The 16284-nt window shown below is 40.6% G+C and overlaps 1 pseudogene; it reads right to left on the bottom strand.

Annotated features, from left to right (window-relative positions):
• Positions 1 to 5958: 5958 nt before the first annotated feature.
• LOC100664222 (olfactory receptor 11H6-like) lies at positions 5959 to 8401 on the bottom strand (annotated as a pseudogene).
• Positions 8402 to 16284: the final 7883 nt, after the last annotated feature.

Here is a 16284-nt window from a genome sequence, read left to right as displayed (position 1 = left end):
GAGCCTATGTATCTAGAAAAACCATAACCTTTCTATTGGGTTGGTTATGTCAAACCAGGTTGTAGTCTAACAGACAAGAAACCAAGCAGAGAAGGGAACCAAAAGACATATATATATACACACACACACACGTGTGTGCGCACACATACATATGTATACACACACACATATGTTGTTGTTAGGTGCTGTTGAGTTGGTTCTGACTGAAAAGTACCCTATGTACAATAGAACAAAACACTCCCTGTCCTGAGCCATTCTGACAATGGTTGCTATTTTTAAACCCATTGTTGTAACCACTGTGTCAATCCATCTTGCTGAGAGTCTTTGTATACAAAATACATAAATCCTAGTTTAAAATGCTTTTTGAAGCTAAGATTTTTGTGAACAGTTAAACTAACCTGCATTGATGATCATTGTGGTGAGGCATCGTGAAAAAAGTTTCCCCACCATAGGAGCTCTATATATTCTTCATTTTTCTAAGCAAGAAACACAACTGAACAAGATTGAGAAAGCAGTGATGCAGAGAACAACCATTATCCCTGGAACAGAGCAGCATCAGCAGTGACTCTGAACTCAGAGTTACACTCTTTGACCCAAAATGCAGAAGGCTGAACTCCATGTATTTGAGCTATAGATAGCTCTAGTTGACATACAAAATAACATAAACAACTAACCTTCCAGAAACTACTAGTCAGCCACAGGGAAAGCATGCTAAATGAATTTCACAGATAATTGCAAATGTAACCGTAGGAAGTAGTTCCCAATATATTTATGATTAAACCCTGTGGGAAATCTTACTCCTCATGCTGACTGATCTATTAAAAAATTTTTTCTTTTCTCTTACTTCATTGGAAGGTGCAGATGAGTAATGGGTAAAGAGGGGAAAGCTGGTGAGAGGAAATAAAAAAAAACAAAAAAAATCCCAATTTTCTCTTGGTTTTCAGCCTCAGTTGGTAGAGTTAGCTCCATACCATTTTGCTCAAATATCTAGAAGAGTCAGACCATTTCTGGTCATCCAAGGATGACTTTGGCTCCCTTTTTAGTGCACTTATTTTGGTGAGTGTGAATTCCCAGGTGATATAAATACTTTGAGGGATTTTTTTTTTTTTTTTAATTTGTTATTGTGCTGAACAGAAACTGATATTCCTTGGTACTTGAAACCTTGAGCATATTGAGTGAACTAATCTACAGTTGGATAGGCCCACCTGTGGTGTATCATAGCAGCGGCTCCCATCATAGGAAATGTCCCATACATACCATGAAGCTTTCCTAGGTCAGCCTGCAGGGAGTCTGTAGGGAGATCACAAATGTTCTCTTCCTCACTGGCTCTAGTGTGGAAACCCTGTGAGAGAGCTCCGTGCTTGGCTTGTTTCTCTTCTCTTGCTCCCTGAGATTCTCGTGGCCTATTTCCTATAGTGTGTTGAAACTGCATTCTGGTCTTGTTTTATGGTTCATATTAGCCACTGTTGAGAATCCTCAAGTCTCTTTCAACTTTCTATGTTTTCCCTAGGGACTTTGTTACTTCTTGTCTTGGGATTTCATTCATTTATTTGATAAATTGATCCCTAGGGATTATTAAAAATAATGTGCAATTTTAACTCTTGGGAGACCCCATGATCTCCTAAAGCACCCCTCCTTGTGCTTCTCACAAAGCCCCCAGTTCAAAGTTTTCCTGAAGGGTCAATTTTTTTTTTTTTATTAACTTTTATTGAGCTTCAAGTGAACGTTTACAATTCAAGTCAGTCTGTCACATATAAGTTTACGTACATCTTATTCTGTACTCCCACTTGCTCTCTCCCTAATGAGTCAGCCCTTCCAGTCTCTCCTTTCGTGACAATTTTGCCAGCTTCCCACTCTCTCTATCCTCCCATCTCCCCTCCAGACAGGAGATGCCAACACAGTCTCAAGTGTCCACCTTATATTATTAGCTCACTCTTCATCAGCATCTGTCTCCCACCCACTGTCCAGTCCCTTTCATGTCTGATGAATTGTCTTCAGGGATGGTTCCCGTCCTGTGCCAACAGAAGGTTTGGGGACCATGGCCACCGGGATTCCTCTAGTCTCAGTCAGACCATTAAGTATGGTCTTTTTATGAGAATTTGGGGTCTGTATCCCACTGATCTCCTGCTCCCTCAGGGGTTCTCTGTTGTGCTCCCTGTCAGGGTAGTCATCAATTGTGGCCAGGCACCAACTAGTTCTTCTGGTCTCAGGATGATGTAGGTCTCTGGTTCATGTGGCCCTTTCTGTCTCTTGGGCTTTTAGTTGTCGTGTGACCTTGGTGTGCTTCATTCTCCTTTGCTCCAGGTGGGTTGAGACCAATTGATGCATTTTAGATGGCCGCTTGTTAGCATTTAAGACCCCAGACGCCACATTTCAAAGTGGGATGCAGAATGTTTTCATAATAGAATTATTTTGCCAATTGACTTAGAAGTCCCCTTAAACCAGGGTCCCCAAACCCCCACCCTTGCTCCGCTGATCTTTGAAGCATTCATTTTCTGAAGGGTCAATTTTATTTAGAGAAAATAATTTTATATTATACAAAATACGTGTATACTATGGAATAAACCCATTGCCGTCAAGTCAATGCCAACCCATAGGAACCTTATAAGACAGAGTAGAACTGCTCCATGGGGTTTCCAAGGCTGTAGTCTTTATGGAAACAGAATGCCATATCTTTCTCCCTTGGAGCTACCAGTGGGTTTGAACTACTAATCTTCTGGTTAGCAGCTGAGTGCTTTAAACATTGTGTCACCAGGGCTCTTTATACTATGGAATAGCCCCCACTCATTGCCTTGGAGTCGATTTCGACTCAGAGCAACCCTAAAGCACAGAGTAGAGCCGCCCCATAGGGTTTCCAAGGCTGTAATCTTTACAGGAGAAGACGGCTCTAGCTGTCTTCCATGGAGTGGCTGGTGGGTTCGAACCACCAACTTTTGGTTGGCAGCCAAGTGCATTAACGACCTTGAATACGAAGTATAATTTGTAATGAACTTTAAGACAAAACTTTGGATTTCAAAGAATTGTTGTTCCTACATGCCCTCTGTTCTCTGACCACTGTTGTCAAGCACGCATTTGTGGAAAGGTTGAGAAACACCATGCTGGTGCATTTCTTCCCTTGGCACCCAGAAGGTCCTTCCTCCTCACGCACCTCATTCCAGCCCCTGGGGATTCTCTCATTTTAAGTAGGTTGGCTTCTCAGCTGATGGTCTTCCTGTTCATTATGGGGTTTGGGCACAAACATGGAATTCTTGGCGTTGTTTTCTGTGCACACTTTTCTGCCTGAGGCTTTGCCCTACAGCCTTCTGAGAGGCATGCATTGCTCTGTGGTTGACATGGAAAGTGCTGCATACAAATAAAATATGCTTAGGTTATTGTCTTCTGTCTATATTCCAAGTGATATTAAAGTTGTCATAGTCAGTTTAGGGATGATGAGTTCTACGTATTTCCTGGCACATCTAGGAGAGAACCATCCATGAAGGAGGCCTGAAGGGCTGCTGGGCAGCTTCATGTCTTCTGTGGTTGCCGTCTGATGTGTTTGCTTCTAGTTTCAGCAAGTTTTCATCATCAGGCAAACTTTAAAACTCCTCCTATCAAAGTTAATTTACCACTTGTTTCTGTGCTGTGAAAGCAGAATATCATTAAACAGGCAGAAAATGACTGTCACATCTGGGAACGTAGGGGTAATCTCGGTTAGTCAGCAACAACATGATAGAATTAGAATAGGTGGGGTTCAGGAATTAGGAAAGCTAATGAACATTTTGTGCCATTATATTAACTATAAAACATTATTTTAATCTCCAAGATATATGGTATATAGAACTCAGTCTGAGCTCGTATACTCAAAGATTCTTGTATTTGTCTGCAATTCATAAGTACCTTCAATCCGTATGGAGTGGATTGACATCACAATGATTATCACAGGTTATCATCAAAGGGAATTTCAAAGTGATTGCTGCTCCAGTGTCGTGTTAATCCAACAGTCTAGCAGAAATTTGCTACATGTAGCACATTAGTAATTAAGCTCCTTTTGAAGAATTAGTATGAGCTAAGCAACCAGGAGACTATTACAGAGATAGAAGGTATGGATTATTCCCTTTCCACAGTTCACCGTCCAAGGTGTATTGATGTAAAAACATTAGGAAGCAATGTAAGATTGAATCTAGTAGAATTGAGTGTTAAATTTTGTAGTGTTCTTCTCAGTGCTGAACAGCCTGCCCTGAAAACCTGCTTTGGAGTCCCCTTTCCCATGGACACACTTTAGTATGACTTATAGAGTTTTCTCCTGGAGGTGATAAGGCCATTTAAAAAGATTCCAGTAAAGTTAGGACCCACTTAAGTATATGTGAAGAATAAATTAATGTTTATCTATATGACTGTACTTTGCATGAATAACTTGCAAGATTAGAAATCAAATTGAGGAATTTAGATATACTTCTGGCTAGTCTTGATGATAGAGTCAGTATCCTAGATATTTATTAACTTACTTATAGGTATTTGGTTTGTGTCTATTGTGTACATTGCCCCGGCTTGGGCATTGAGGGGCAAAGCAAAAGATATCTAGTTTTTAGACTTGCTCATAAAAGAACAGCTAAACAACCCTACAAAATAGAATGCAATTAAACGGCCATATTGCAGATAAAGATACGTTTTGGGGAAGGGAGAGTTCAAGGAGACATCAGGTATTATCTCATGGAAGAGAAAGGGTTGATTAAGATTTACTTCGGTAGATAGAAACCCTGGTGGTGTAGTGATTAAGTGCTATGGCTGCTAAGCAAGAGGTCAGCAGTTCGAATCCACCAGTGCTCCTTGGAAAACTCTATGGATCAGTTCTACTCTGTCCTATAGGATCGCTACGAGTTGGATTGATTCGATGGCAGTGGTTTTGGTTTTTTTGGTTTTCAGTAGATAGACAGGGGCAAGTCTCATGGTCAGGGGAAGCACTATGATTAAAACATCCAAACCCAAAACAAACCTGCTGCCATCAAGTCAATTCTGACTCATAGCAACCCTATAGGGCAGAGTAGAACTGTCCCATAGGGTTTCCCAGGAGCAGCTGGTGGATTCAAACTACTGACCTTTTGGTTAGCAGCCAAGCTCTTAACCACTATGCCACCAGGGCTCAGCTGGGAATAAATGTGTTTAAAAGAAGTAAGAAGGCTGATCATTGTGAAGTGCAGGGTTATACAGTGGATAAGTGGAAAAGAAGACTGGACCTAGCAGTCTATTGAATAGACTTTGAATGGCAAATGAAGAGTTTGTAGTTCATTCATAATTGATAGAGATATGAAGCATACTCTGTTTTTGGTGTGAAAGACAACCTCAAACAATGGAAGATGTCCATTGCTTTTTTTTTTTTTTGAGGCTCCTTGGCCCATTGTCTTTCAGAGTATTTATTTTCTGAAGTTAGAAGATTCTTCCCTCTTTTGAAAGGCTTCAGGAACACGTGCAATCAATTCCTTCTGCCAGTGAAGAGTAAAACCAACAAAGACACATCCTAGAAAAAGTACATGTATATAACAACCCTACATAATTACTCAGTGAGCTATGCATATTTAAAATGTTTTACTGAATATATCATCAGTAAACTGAACTTGAACTGCCAAAAACCAAATCAAACGCACTGTCTTTGAGTTGATTCTGACTCATAACGACCCTATAGGACAGAGTAGAACTACCCTATAGGGTTTCTAAGGCTGTAAATCTTTAGAGAAGCAGACTGCTACATCTTTCTCCATGGAGTATTTGGTGGGTTCTAACTGCTGACAGTTCAGTTATCAGCCAAGTCCTTTTATCACTGTACCTCCAGGGTCCACTGAACTGTTAAGGAACAGTGAAAGAGAATTCTCTCTCTTAAGTACGAGCCAGAACATGATGTACTGATGCCATTCTCTATTGTTATTATAAATAACACAGGCCAGAAGTGACAAACTCAGTTTCTCTTCCAAAGGTGTCTCAATTTTGGCTAATTCATAGTCTCAGGACTTTCTTTAGGGCATCTTTCATGTCCTTGTTTCTGAGACTATAGATAAGGGGATTTAGTAGTGGAGTCACTTCTGAGCACACCAAAGTGATGATCTTCTGCATCCCTGCTGGGTTCCCTGATGTTGGACTCACATACATAACCATAAGACTTCCATAGAACAGACACACCACCATCAGGTGGGACCCGCATGTGGAGAAAGCTTTAATTCGACCAGCTCCAGAGGGAACATGAAGAACAGCTCTGAGCACCAGGGTAAAGATCCCAACATGGATAGGAAGGGCCGGAAGATAATCACGGAGCTCAAGGTGTAACAGATAAGCTCAGTAGAAGGTGCAGGGACACAGGCCAGTGCCAACAATGGGCCTGGGTCACACACGATCTAGTCAATGATATTGGCTCCACAGAAGGGAAGTTGGGAGATAAGGACAATGGGAACTGGATAGCAGAGGAATCCACTCACCCAGCAAACACAGATTAGGATCACAGAGAACTTTCCAGTCATGATAGAGGGGTAGTGCAGTGGGTGGCAGATGGCCAGGTATCAATCATAGGCCATAACTGATAAGAAGAAGCACTCAGTCTTACCCAATGAAAAAAAGAAGTAGAATTGGAGGAAGCAGCCAGAGAAAGAGATGGTCTTAGTCTCAGAGAGGATGTTGGCCAGAATGTTTGGAACAGTAGAGGAAACATACCAGATCCAGGAAGGCGAAGTTTCCCAAGAGTATGTACATGGATGTGTGGAGCTGCCTGTCCAATTTCACTGCACAGGCAATAGCCCCATTCCCCAGCAAAGTCAGGAGATAGACCAGTAGGATTAATGCAAACAGGAAATTCTGTGTCTCTCTTTGACCAGGGAAACCCAAGAGGACAAAGTCAGTCATAACATGCATCGTTCTGTTCTGGGCTCTGAAAGCTTTTCAAGAAACAGAAGAGACCAACATTTGTAGGTCTCTTTATGAACATTTGTAGGATAAGCTAATAAATGCTTGAAAATGTACTAAGCATTTTCACATACTTTATCTCATTTGGTCTTCCTCATGGCCCCTTGAGCTATAGGGAAGTGTGCTTTATTGTCTTCTTTTTCTTTTTTTTACAGATAAGAAAACTGAAGCTCAGAGAGATTTAAGGAGTTTTCTTGAATGTGCAAAGCCAATAATCCCTAGATACAACTGCCCATTTGGAAGGTGGTTTGGAATAAATGCCAGTTAATTTAAAATGTTCCTGTAATCCTAAATCTCACTTTCAGCTTTAATGGATAGAATCAGCGACTTTTGGATATTCTACATACAAGTATAAACTTTGGACCCCCCCTTTCATTTTGAAGCAAAATTGAGTATAAATCTGAAACAAAAATATCTGTTAAGTTGCCTCCTTACTCAGAGTTTCATATGCAGACATCCAATATAAGCAGGTAAGAATGGAGCTAGGTGGTAATCTTGAGCTCCCTTGCCTTCACTGCTCCCAATGAGGTGCTGCAGAGCTCTTAGGGTTCTGTAAAAAGCAGTTCCCAAATCACCAATCCGGTTCCCTCTAGACTACGTCTCTTCTGTGGCATCTGGATTTGCTGAACACTTCAGCCCATTTCCCACTTAAGGAGCCCTGGTTCTCTCAAAGCATTTCCTTATGTTGCACAAACTCTGTCTTGCTTACTACTTCTACACACCGATGCTGGGGTTCCTCTTTGCAGCTACACAAAATAAGTCTAATTCCTCATTCACGGGGGGCCCAGCCCAGTGCCGTCAAGGTGATTCCGACTCATAGCGACCGCATGGGACAGAGTAGAACTGCCCCATAGAGTTTCCAAGGAGCACCATATTCGAACTGCCAACCCTTTGGTTAGCAGCCATAGCACTTAACCACTACTCCACCAGGGTTACTGAGGACAGCTGTTATGTGCTGTATAGATCATTTCTTTTGCCACCGTTTCCCCTGGCTTGTTGTCCCCAGCAGCTGTACTATTCCACAGCCCCACAGTCACAACTGGGCACCTGAGGCACCTTGATGTTTTGCTGCTGGTAAGTCAGTTTCTCTAGTATATGCAGTCATGTGCCTACATTTTTGCCAGGAATTAAGCCCTAAACACAATTTATGTCCTTTCATAATCTTTCTTTTACCTAAATTCAGTAATGAATAGAGACGTCTCCTTAAGATGTGCAGAGACCAAAAAGATCTTTCTGATGATGGCTGAATGAGGAGTGGAGACAAAACTATAAACCTGGATATTTTGCTAACAAGCTTCTTGAAACTATCAGTCTGGGTTGACTTCTATGCCCTAAACTTTGCCAGCTAAAACTCAGAATGTTTTTCTGGGTAAGTCATCATTAATATTTTAAGTTTAGCAGTGTCTTGACTTTAAAAATGGAAGAAATTACTATATTATTTACTTAGGTCACTGTTAAGATACTCACCAAATTCCATCCTTATGCCATTTATACCATCTGCAGAGAGCAAGAGGCCTACTTCTTGCTCAAACCTGGAACAAACTCAGGAGGATAAATGTCTTATTACCAAGGTTACTTTGGATATTTATATTAACATTTTTTTTTAGAATGATGAAAAATATTATCTTTCACAAACATGATTTTTATGAAAATGTAAATTTTGTCCAAGAGATTTGGTTCACTGGACTGTAATTGTGATGACCTGTGCACCAAAATTTCTAGCAGAGGGATAATTTCTGATATGCTTCCTACAGCTATACTTATATTTGTCAGACCACATGCTGCCATTTTTGATTGGAAATTATAGTTACTGGGCTTGTAATAATAAAAAAAAATTGAATGCTGAATATAGATTGCAGAATTTCCTTGATTTACTTATTAATTCAGACATTTAACAATTGCTTTTTTCACTGTTAGGTTCCTAGCAGTGTGCTAAGTTCTTGGGCACAATGATGAGCATAAAAAATAAAATGTCTCCGCCTTTGGAACTTATGATTTGTGGAAACAATCAGTGCTGCCATCTACATCTGTACAGTTGTGTGTCCACGTGAATGGGGCTTTGGAGTAGTGTGTTTCATGAATACCCCACAGTATGCTGTGCACCTGGAAAACAATATTTACTCCAGTTAGAAGCAATTTAGATAAACAGATGTAGTGAGGGCCGCATGATAACAAGCTCTACATGGCATAAAATGGGGGCAATGTAACTATATTCACAGTTTCTTAGTGGAGGACTGTTTGGAGCAGAGCACAGACCAGACACTTCTTATGGCAGGGCCAAGAGGTATTTACTACTCACAGAAGAAACAGGGCAGGGATGAGTAGAACAGCATGCATCATCATCGGCCTAGGGTCTCTGAACTTAGGCTCCCATCCACAGAGTTAGATCGTATCCAAGCATGCCCCAGTTTAAGTCTTGGGAAGATAACTCCTAAGTTCCTCTTCTTCAGGATTAAATACTAATCATATGGACATCTCTATGTGTCAAATAGCATGTAGAGAGAATAAGTAGGGGAAGGGGTAATAAAAGGAGGATAATAAAAAGTAAAAGGTGGAAAGAAAAAATAGTGGAGTGCTCTGTATGGGCAATGGACATCATTTCTTGCCCCTGTTCAGAGTGGGCTAGATTTACTGGTGCCAGAGAATAGTCCTTCCTCCTTTACCTCACTAAGAGAGATTAATAGAGTTCTGGGTTTCTTCGGGGGGCAACAATCTCCCCTCAAAGGACATATGTTACTTTATGTTCATTAATAGCTTTTTTTTTTTTTTTTTTAATAGCTATTATGTCCATTAGCAGATAGGGAGATGGTAAGGGGGCAATTATAATTTAGCACACCTGTACATCCAAAAATGGACATTTTGGACTTTTTGAGACAACAGGCAGAAATATGAGACAGAAATTAACTTACCTTAGTCACAGGCCAGGCAGATTTTGGCATTAAGAACAGAAATATCATCCCAACTCATGGTCCCTGGCCTGGAACCAGATCTTGTAAGTCTTGACTCCCAGCTCGTGATTTGACTTCATAACGTCTAAGATTTTGTTGACATGATTTGTGCTGCAGTGAAATCTCAGTTATCTATGGAATACAGGGCCAGAGAAAGATGGATTAGATAGATAAATGAACTTCACGGATAATTCGAAATCTTACTGGATATGTTTCTACTGCCTCTTGCCCCAAGGTACGTCTATTGGCAGCTTAAAGGGAAAAGTAAATTTGCTTCATTTATGTTTCTATTCACCCAAAGTGTTCGTACAAATGGGCACCTGCACAGAAGGGGAGGAGCAGAGAGCCTGTGGAATCCATCCTTTATGAACTAGAAAGAGAGCCAGACTCCCTGATAACCAACCATTTGCTGGGTATTTAAGCCATTTGACCAGCAAAGAGCATTCACTTCTTAAGTTATTAGTGAAAAGCTTCTTCTTCCTTTAATATTTATGTATTATGATAAATTTAAAGGACCAGAGAGTCTGCTGGGCTACTTCTTTCTTGGTTTCCCCTTGCCACTTGACAACAACTTGAAAAATATAAGAATGACCTGCTTTAATTGCTCTCGATGAAGGATAATCCATCAATGAATACTACCTTGCACCAATATTAAAAACAAAGCCCTACCAAATTTCCTGGGTGGTACAGACAGTTAATGCACTTGGATGCTGGTTGAAAGGTTGGAGGATCAAGACCACCCAGAGGCACCTTGAAAGAAAGGCCTGGTCATCTCTTTCTGAAAAATCAGCCATTGAAAGCCCTATGGACTACAGTTCTCTCTGACACACATGGGGTTACAATGAGTTGGATTGACTCCATGGCAATTGGTCTGGGTATCACATGGAAGGAAATTTAGTGGCCAAAAAATAATACCCAAGACATCTGAGCATCATTTTCCCTAAGTGAGCTGCACGGTGGGCACACTGTGGTACCTTGTGAGCCCTAAATGTGATTATATCACTGTGAGCACTCTTCAGGAGTGTCTTGGGAGAAGAGAACTGCGGGTCCTATAAAGAACAAAGGAATGAAGACTCAGTGGATTTACAGTAGGGTCAGCATGGTCTTAGGCTCTGACAGCAGTGGTGCTCAGGAGCGGTGATGCACTGATGTGTGCACTTCCTTACCTACGTGGTGGCATTTCTGGCTCCAAGAGGAAGTTGTGAGAGAAACTCCAGCCACAAGACTCTCCTTATTAACATGACCTAAAAACTGAGTCAGGGTTGGAGAACGTTATTTGTGGCTCCAGAGACTTGCTTCCTTACAGCGTATAGAGCTTTTAGTACTCTGAACAAAATGAAATTTATTTTTCAGGTCAGTGATTATTAAGAGTTTACAAGTCTCTCCTGCAAGGACCCATAGCTCCCCAGTGTGCTCCTTGGGAGGCATCACTCCCTGGGCTTGCATCTAATCTGATCTATATTTGTGTGACTTTCCCCCAGGGGCTGGACTAGTGAGACACAGAGGTCAGGGTAATTATCCAGAGAGGTCAGGGAAACTTTCCTTAGGGGGGCACCATCTTCTAAGTATTGAATCTATAGGGAGAAGGGGGGGAAGGTGATGAGAGTGGGAGGTGGAGAGGTGGGGTGGGAGGTGAGTAGTGGTGGTTGATGGGGAGGAAAGATCACAGTGTGAATGTGTGTTTGATCTCTCAAAAATAGACTTATTTCAGTCTTGGTAACTAACCAGTAAGCAATTACATTTAAAAAATCTTTGTCTATACATAATTTAATTTTGTTACATTCAATATAAAATATCTCCTTTTTTCAACTTTAAATGCAGTTTGAAAAAAGTTAGACTTCTGTAAATGCAAATTTGAAAGGCTGTTGGTTGATACCACGTAATATTACTGAAAATGAAAGTTTGGCACTGTAAATGGCTCAGAGGTGGGAAGTATGAATTTTCAGGGATATCAGTGGAATGAGGACAAAAAACATGAGGCAGAGAACCCGAGGACCTGAGAGAAAGATGAATTCAAACATAGCAAGAGCTCAAGTAGAGACCATGGCTAAGTTTAGAAGTGAGGATGAGGAAGCATAAGTTTTCTCAAAATGTAGTCCCTGCACCACCACCAGCAGTATTAACATCACTTGACAACTTGTTAGAGATGTACATTTTCAGGGCCCATACTGACCTACTGATCAGAAACTCTGAGTGTGGGGCCCAGCAATCTGTGTTCACAAGCTTTCCAGTGTTTGTGGCGCACACCAAAGTTTGACAACTGTTGTGATAGAAGATAGAGCATTGGAGTCAGTAGGGTCAGGAATCAATTGAGGATAGTTTGTCAAAGGAATAAGAATGATATTTGTAGGGATAATAGGCACTTGGAGCTGAGGTACACGTGATGGTGAGTGTGGGGCTAAGATCTAGGTCTGGAAAAGCAGGGTTGGATTTAATCAACAGGAGAGGCTTTTGAAAGAGGCCTAGGATAGGCAAGAAAATGGTGAAAAAGATTATTCAGACATTTTATGGGTGTGGGTGCCCTGGGATAAAGAGGAACACTGGGTGAGAGCAGGGTTGAATCTAAAGAGAAGGTGGGGTAATGGAAAGAAAACTGGGACACAGGTAATTTGAGTTCTAATCTGAGCATTTTCACTTATTAAGTGTAACAGCGTGGTGAGCTCCAGTTTCTTCAAGTATGAAATACATACTCACTTTTCCTGCGTGCCCCATAGGGCAGATATGGAATATGGGTAAGAAATGAAATAATGAATATAAATGTTTTATCAATTATTTTGTAATAATAATTTGATTACATGTAGTTCAAGAGGTTCAAGGATTGATTTCCAAATTCCCATTTTCTCTCTCAAGACTGTCATGGGAACATCATTCCTAAATTAGAATTTCCTTCCCTAAGGTTTGGAGAAATTTCCATTCCTCTGGGGCAACTAAGCTCCCTTGCTTTCCCCCCGCCCCAAAAAATATATTCTCAAGGGCAGGTGAAATATATAAACTACTTTAAGAGGAAACACCTTTTTTTTTATTTGACATCTAGAAATAAGAATTTTAAAAATACAAATACCCAAGAGAGTAGACACATCGGTATGAAAGACTTCTAGGAAAACTTACAAATGATGATAGAAAGTTCTTTCTGAATTTGTAATAGAGAAGGAACCAGAAGCTAGAGGGTAGGGTGGGGAAACAAGAATAGAATGAGGGACAAAAACTAACTCAAAATGGATCAAAGACCTAAATATAAAACCTAAAATGTAAAGATCACAGCAGAAAAAATAGGGACAATGCTAGAGGCCCTAATACATGGCATATATACAATACAAACCATAACAACGCACAAACACTAGAAGAAAAACAAGATAACCAGGAGCTCCTAAAAATTAAACACTTATCCTCATCAAAAGACTTCACCAAAAGAGTAAAAAAAGAACCAACAGACTGGGAAAAAATATTTGGCTACAACACGTTCAACAAGGGTCTAATCTTAAACTCTATAGAATACTTCAATACCTCAATAAAAAAACACAAATAATCCATTTAAAAAATGGGCAAAAGATATGAACAGGTACTTCACCATAGAAGGCATTCAAGAGGCTAACAGATACATGAGGAAACATTCTTGAACACTAACCATTAAAAAAAAAAAAAAACCCTTTGCCGTCAAGTCCATTTGGACTCATAGTGACCCTCTAGGACACACTAGAACTGCCCCATGGAGTTTCCAAGGAGTGCCTGGTGGGCTCGATCTGCTGACCTTTTGGTTAGCAGAGGTAGTTCTTAACCACTATGTCATTAGCCATTAGATAATGCAAATCAAAACAGCAATCAGCTACCATCTCACCGTGACATAACTGGCACTAATCAAAAAAACAAAAACAAAATCAACCCCAAAATAAGAAATGTTGGAGGCGTTTCAGGGAGACTGGAACTCTTATGCACTGCCAGTGGGAATGCAAAAGGTACAACCGCTATGGAAAATGATATAAAAATATGGCACCTCCTTAAAAGCTGGAAATAGAAATACCACACAATCCAGTAATCCCACTCCTAGGAATATATCCTAGAGAAATAAGAGCCATCAAAAGAATGGACATATGCACACTTATGTCCATTGCAGCATTTTTCACAATAGCAAAAGAATGAAAACAATCTAAGTGCTCATCAACGGATGAATGGATAAACAAATTATGGTGCATACACACAATGGAATACTGCACATAAGTAAACAACAATGATGAATCATCGAAACATCTAAAACATGGATGAATCTGAAGGGTATTATGTTGAGTGAAAGAAATCAATCACGAAAGGACAAATATTGCATGAGACCACTATCATAAAACTCCAACAAACGTTTTATATGTAGTAAAAAACAATCTCTCAGGTTTATGAGGGAGAGGAAGGGCAGAGAGGAGAAACACAATTAACACAAGTGTTAATTCTGGTGAAGGGTAAGACAGTACACATAATAGGGGAAGTCAGCACCACTTGGCCAAGGGAAAGTCATAGAAACTTCCTAGACAATCCAAACAACTTGAAGGACCTAGTTACTGGGGCTGAGTCTGAGGATCATGCTCAATTGATATGATATAGTTCATAAAGGAAGTGTTCTACATCCAACTTTTATGAGTAGCAACTGGAGTCTTGAGAGCTTGCCCATGGCTGTCTAAAATACATCTATTTGTTCCACCATGTTGAGAGCAAAAGAGAATGAAGAAAACCAAAGACACAAGGGAAATATTAGTCCAAAGGACTCAGGGACCACATGAAACATAACCTCCACCAGCCTAAGCCCAGAGGAACTGGATGGTGCCTGGCTACCACCACCAACCACTATGACAGAGATCACATTGGAGGGTCCCAGACAGCACAGGAGAAAAATGTAGAACAAAATTCAAACTCACACACACACACACACACACACACACACGCACACAAAAGTACCAGACTTACAGGCCTGGCAGAGACTGGAGGAACCCCCAAGACCATGGCCCTCAGACACCCTGCTAACTCAGAACGGAAGCCACTCCCAAAGTCCACCTTTCAGTCAAAGATTGGACAGACCTATAAAACAACACAGGTGAGGAGCGTGCTTTTTGGTTCAATCAAGTACATGAGACTAAATGGGCAACACCTGCCCAAAAGCAGATGTGAAGGCAGGAAGGGATAGGAAAACTGGATGAACAGTGTGGAAAGGGAAAGAGGGAGAGTGCTGACACATTGTGGGGATTGCAACCAATGTCACAAAACAATTTGTGCCTAAATTTTTGAATGAGAAACTAATTTGTTCTGTAAACTTTCACCTAAAATGCAATAAAATTTTTAAAAAACTTATAAAATATTACTTTAGAAAAATCTGTGAAAGACACAAAAGGGAAAAACAAGTCTACATTGTATAAACCAAATCCAAACTAGTTGACATTGAGTTGATTCTGACTAATGGCGATCCCATGTGTCTCATTTTTTCTGAAGTAGATGTGTATTCCAACCTGACTTTGGGTGGATTCGAAACTCATTTTTTTTTTTTTTTTTTTGTGCTTTAGGTGAAAGTCCACAGAGCAAATTAGTTTCTCATTCAACAATTCCTACACAAATTGTTTTGTGACATTGATTGCAACCCCCATGATATGTCAACACTTCCGCCACCCCCATCTTTCCCGGTTTCCACCCATCCATATTTCCTGTCCTTCCCGCCTTCTCGTCTTTGCTTTTGGGCAAGTATTGCCCATTTGGTCTTGTGTACACGATTAAAATAAGAAGCCCTTTCCTTACATGTGTTATTGTTTATTTTATAAAACTATACCATCTGGCTTCAGCTCTGATTTAAAAGGGTGTCTGGGGTCTATAGTCTTAAGAATTCCTCTAGTCTCTGTCAAACCAGTAAGTCTCGTCTTTCTTTTTTTTTTTTTTTTTTTGGTGAATTTGAATTCCGTTCTACATTTTTCTCCAGCTCTGTTTGGGACCCTGTATTGTGATTCTTGTCAGAGCAGTCCATGGTTGTAGTTGTGCACAGTCTGGTTGTTCTGCGTTCAGGGTGGTGGAGGCTGTGGTTCATGTGGCCTATTAGTCTTTTGGACTAATATTTCCTTTATGTCTTTGGTTTTCTTCATGCTCCCTTGCTCTGGATGGGATGGGACCAAGAGATGTGTCTTAGATGGCCACTTGCAAGCTTTTAAGACCCCAGAAGCTACTCACAAATGTTGAATGTAGAACATTTCCTTTATGAACTATGTTATGCCTATTGAGCTAGATGTCCCCCAAGACCATGGTCCCCAGCCCTCAGCCCCAGTAACTCAGTGCCTCATGGTGTTTGCTTGTGCCTAGGAAGTTTCTATGGCTTTGCCTTTGTCAAGTTGTGTTGATTTCCCATATATTGTATACTCTTTTCCTTTATCAAGCTTTACACTCGTCTACTATC

Source organism: Loxodonta africana, chromosome 10 (genome assembly GCF_030014295.1).
Source record: "Loxodonta africana isolate mLoxAfr1 chromosome 10, mLoxAfr1.hap2, whole genome shotgun sequence".
Taxonomy (NCBI): Eukaryota; Metazoa; Chordata; class Mammalia; order Proboscidea; family Elephantidae; genus Loxodonta; species Loxodonta africana.
Note: the sequence above shows the minus strand (reverse complement) of the source record. Positions and strands in the feature narration are given on the sequence as shown.